Here is a 5,662-nt window from a genome sequence, read left to right on the forward strand (position 1 = left end):
TTCCCCATCAGGCCACTGAGCCTTCTGGTATTGCTCATGACTCAGAAACTTGCCCCTGAGATTATCCTCAGTGGGTTCAGAGAAAAGGTAACTGTAAGAGATTAGGAGCAATTACCCTTCTCCAGAGAAAGAATGACAGGCATTGGGCTTGCCTGGTGTTTTTTCAAGCTTATTTTAGACTCTGAATAGAAACTACTTATCCCCTTTTGTATGAGATGAAGTCATAATAACTTGGAGTCATTCAGCCAGAAGCCTTTTTCCATTTCAGTAAAAATTCCACCTTCATCCTCATCATCACTGATTCCCCCTCTTTATCCTGCTACACACACACACACACGTGCGCGCACACACACACTTGAATGTACTCATCATATACCAAAGATACCTTTTTTCTTCCCTTAGAACTAAAAACAAATTGTCACAACCTCACTGATCTAATGATTCTGAAAGAACAAAGGTTAGACAAAGATTCCTAAAGAGCCATTTGACAAACACAGGTCATGACAATTAAACAGTACCGTTCAGAGCATGCAGGACAAGAAAATAAAATATACATTATATAATTGCGGCCCCTCCCCCTCATGCATTTTAAGGAGGGAGGGTGAGGTAGCTACAGTGCCCTTCGCTGGTGGGTGTGGGCTGGCGGGTTGGGAGGGGCTGTGTCAGAGCAGGGAGATATTATGAGGACAGAGAAGCCCTGAGTCTGCTGGGCTGGTGGCAGGTGGGCAAGGGAGAACCCCTGCCAGCCCCCACTCCTCCTTCTGGCGTTTGGGAAGGAGGTGTGAGAGGGGGTGTTGGGCAAAGTCTTCCGTGGGGTATGTGGTGTTTTCTGTCCTTACTGCTAAGTCTTCAGTGATGTTTCTTAGGAGATTCACGTGGCCTTCTCATTCCTTAAAAGGGCTGGCAGGTGTCCCTCTCGTTAGAAGTTTTCTGTTTTACAGATCTGTTCAATATTGCTGACTCCTTGAAAGTAGCTGAATACTGAGATTATCCCCAGTGGGTTCAGAGAAAAGGTAACTGTAAGAGATTAGGAGCATTTACCCCTCTCCAAAGGGTAATTGGCCTAGAATATGGTAATTTTATGAAAGTTTTACGGTCGCTTAGGAAGGATGAGGTCCCTCTAGCGATTGGCCATAATGATTCATTTCCCCAGTGCTCATCCTAGAGCCTGACATGTAGTCGAAACCTGATGAACGGAGAGAAGGGTAAGGTTCAGAGTGGTCGAGTAACTTAAGCCAAAGGCCATATAGCTGGTAAAAGGGAGGCCTGGAGTCAAACCCAGGTTCCTGGATTCCAGAACACAGGTGTTTATTCCCTGCCCTAATGGTTTAGCATAGCCAGGAGCACACAGTAAGCACATAATCCTTATTGAACTCATTTATTTTATTTCTTAAAGTTTATCTCTCCTGCCCCAGCCTGGCTAGGATCAAAAAGCAGGGATTAAGTTTACAACTTTCCCTTTTTTAAGAAAAAACACTTTGATTTCGGGCAACGATGAGTCATTATGCCACTGACTTTTGCTAAATTCGCTGATACAAGTCCCATCTCTCATGGTGCTGTGTTGAAAGGCTGGGGCTTTTATCCCAGGGCACTTAGGTAGATAAAGGAATAATACAGGCTGAAAAGCTTAACTACTCACTGGGGGAGCAGAAGGCTGATTATTCCAGCCACAAAAGATATACTTTGGCAGAAGGAAAAAAAAATTAAAATCTCAGCATTAATATGTACAAGCTCAACAGTGTTAAAATTTATTTTATAAACACAGTTATATTAAAGGTAATTTTGATTAAAAAAAGTCTCACATAAATGCTAATACTACTATTTTCATTGCTGGGAATTCCTTCTGAGTCCCTGGTTGAATGGGGACACAGGTGAGATGATAAGGAACTTGAGTTGTATTCTATTTTCATTTAACATTTTATTATAAATATACTTTGTTGTTGCTAAATATTCATAATTACCATTTTTATTGACTGCAGAATATTGCTGCTGCATCGTGTGTTATTTAGCCACGATACTGTGGTTGGACATTTATATTGTTTTCAGGTTTTCCCATTTTAGATCATGCTGTAATCAGCCTCCTTAGATCTTTAGCATTTTACTTGGGAGCTTCTCCTGCTTTGGTTAAAACCCTCCATTAAAAACAAATTTGTTTTAAGCTCTGGGGTACATGGCAGGACATGCAGGGTTGTTACAGGTAAATGTGTGCCATGGTGGTTTGCTGCATCTATCAAACCATCACCCAGGCATTAAGCCCAGCATGCATTAGCTATTCTTCCCTATGCTTTCCTTCTTCCTGACCCCACGACAGGCCCCAGTGTGTGTTGTTCCCCTCCCTATGCCCATGTCTCATTGTTCAGCTCCCACTTATAAGTGAGAACATGTAAAAACCCTCCAACTTTTATTACCAAGCAAAAGGATAGAAACGTCGTGTGTTCTAGATGTGTACTGTCAAATTATTTCCCAAAAGCCTTGTACAACTGGACCATGGCTTCCATTAGGCATGAGTGAACCAGGTTCACCTCAGCATTCCCAGCAGTGGCCATCATTTACTAAAAAAATACTTAGGGTCAATTTAATAAAGTAAAATGGTAATTTGATGTCTTAGTTGCATTTCATTGAATATCAGTGCTGTGAGTTTTCATACATTTGTTTTCGAGCAGTATTGCATATTCTATGTGCCAAGTGCATGTGCCATGAGAACAGTTTTTAAAATTGTAAATCGTATAGCCTTTGATAATGCACTTTTAACAAAACACTGTGTCATCTGACCCTTGATTTGCTGGCTTGGCTCTGGGAATCATGTCAACTACAGAAGCTAATTAGAGAGATTCACTTTGATAAGTTTGCCAGAAAAAAAAAAAGTGTAATAAAGAAAGTGGAAAATTGCTTACAGTACTCCCTTCATACTTATATCATCATCATGTCACGGCTTCATAAAGCTAATTTGCTTCTAGGTAACTTGGCTGATGAGGCTGAGAAAACCCTGTTCTCTCCCAGGGTTCTTCAAGTCAGCAGGAACCCGAGTGAGAATGACAGCATTCTTAATGGGAGCGCTGAGATGCTTCCATCACAAGTACACACTGACTGTCACATTCAGCCTGCTTCATGCTGTGTTCCCTCTCCCGCGAGGAGCTTCCAGAGTGCTCACATCTGTGGATGGACCAGCCTTAATGGCAGTGAGCAGATGCCCTAGCTGCACCTGTATCTGCTTCTCAGTGTTGAATCTCCCTTTCCTCCTGTCAGCAGGACCTGGGTTAAACTGATGATTCATGATTAAGACAATCAGGTGCTGTGCTTTTCCTGAGCTTTCAGAGGCTCAGGACGATGAGGCTGAGACCGGGGATGGGAGGAAAGCTGGAGTGCAGGGAGCAGAATTCAGGTGAGTCTAATGCATGGCTGAGACACTGAGGCTGGGAAGCCAGTGATGAAGACCATGCAGGAGGAAGATGATGAGGCCACAGGGGCTGGGGTGGGAAGTCCATGCTGAAATTGGGAATGAAGTCAATGCCTGGGGCTCTTCTTTTGGGGAGAGCGGGTCTGCTTCTGGAGAGGAACAGATAAAACTAGCAGCACCGGGGTCTCTGGAATAGGTGTGATCTGGCTTGACTGGGATCCACCCACAACAGACCCACAGCCAGTACAACATGGTGGGTAAAAGCATGCACCTCTAAGTCAATGGGACTGCCTTTGAATCCTGGCTCGTCCACTTGCTAATTGTGTGACTCTTAAGTAAAAGTTCTTAGCACTGTCTAACACATAAGTGCTCAAAAAATGTTAGTTCTGAGTGGTAAACATTAGCACGATGCTTGCTATTTATTTGTGAACTGCCTACAACATGCCCAGATCTGTTCTAGACCCTGCAGAGGGCTACAAGGAAGCACACATATGTGGACCGCATGTAGGACTTTACATCTATCCGGTGAGAAATGTATATTTCACTGAATAACTGTTTTTGGAACTCAGAAGAAGAAGCAGGCAGGTGGGAAGGCAGCTTGAAGTCTGTGGAGTCTGACCCAGTCGTTTCTAGAGAGTAAAGGCCTAGACGAAGGGGGCACAGGAATTTCAGGGGCTCAGCAGGGGCACAAATGTGCAGGAGACATAAGCGCCCCACCTAGGCTAACTGGACCTCAATGCACAGTACTATATTTATATGAGACATTTTATATGTGTATATGTGCATGTACATATATGCAAATGAATACAAAGGGCAGATGAATATACACCAAACTATTGGCAGAGGTTGTCTGGGGCAGTGAGTGAGAGTTAAGAGGGACTTGCATATTTTACTCTTTATAAATTCATTTCTGTATTGTTAGAATATTTTACACCGTCAAAGTATTTATTCATTATTAGTGGAAGCAAAAGGATTTTAAAAAAGTAATTTGAGACTGTAGTGTGAAATGCCTTCGAGATCATTCAACCTGCAGAGGGCAAGAAACAGGTTGTGGGCAAAGGGATGGAGAAGTGAAAACCAAAAGCACAGAAGCAGAAGATGACTCTTTCTGGGATGTATCAGGCTGCAGGGGACCCGAGGATGAGATGTAATGTCACTGCTCAGGAGCCCTGAGCATCTGCCCTGTGCCAAATGTCATCGCAAGTTCTTACAACAGCCTTGCAAAGTTTTCCCCATCCTACAGATGGGGAAAAGGACGCCCAGGGGAGTTAATCCTTCTCCCCAGGTCACATAGCCTGTGGGTGAAGGAGCCTATGTACAAACCCATGTTGGCCTGAAGACTCGCCTCTTCCCTTTCTTCCAAGGGAGTAGGTGGGGACAGTCAGAAGGCCACTGTGGTTCCAGCTCCACAGTGGGTGTGGGAGGCACCTCACTTCTATAAATAATGATAATAAATCAGAGCTTAAGCTCTGGTTAAGCTCTGGTTTATTATTATTTTAAGAGAGGATCTTGCTGTGTCTTCCCAGCTGGAGTGCAGTGGTGAAATCATAGCTCACTGCAGCTTCAACCTCCCAAGCTCAAGCAATCCTCCCACTTCGGCCTCCAAAGTAGCTGGGACTAGAGGTGTGTGCCATCACACCCAGATAACTTCGTGTATATATATACATACACACACACAAACACACACACACACACACACACACACACAGATATATATGCTTCTGGATATGTGTGTATGTGTGTATTTTTTCCTGGTAGAGATAGGGTTTCACCATGTTGGGAATGCTGGTCTCAAATTCCTGGACTCAAGCGGTCTGCCCACTGCCCACCTTGGCCTTCCAAAGTGCTGGGATTGCAAGGATGAGCCATGATGCCTGGCCATCTGATTTTAAAATTAGATATTCATTCTTAACCTTCTCAACTGTCTGAGCTCCCCTGAGCTGGTATTGGCCTTGACTGGGTGCTCACTGGCTTTGTAGAACTTTTCATGGCCAATCTATTTCCCTGTCATCAGCCTGTCTATATAAAGCCACAAGATAACAGCTGGCTACTGTTGGTTTTACTGAGAAAAACAAATAAGGACCTGAGTTGACATTACTGAGGGCTAGAGGAACCAGATGTTAATGACCTTGCCTATCTGACCAAGGCTTTGGGCAGGGTAGAAAGGTGAAATTAATTTAATTTGAATAGCAAAATAATGCATATTTACTGAATGTAGTGGGCAGAATAATGGCTCGCCAAAGATGCCCAGGACCTAATCCTCAG

This window comes from Macaca fascicularis, chromosome 6, assembly GCF_037993035.2.
Source record: "Macaca fascicularis isolate 582-1 chromosome 6, T2T-MFA8v1.1".
Classification (NCBI taxonomy): domain Eukaryota; kingdom Metazoa; phylum Chordata; class Mammalia; order Primates; family Cercopithecidae; genus Macaca; species Macaca fascicularis.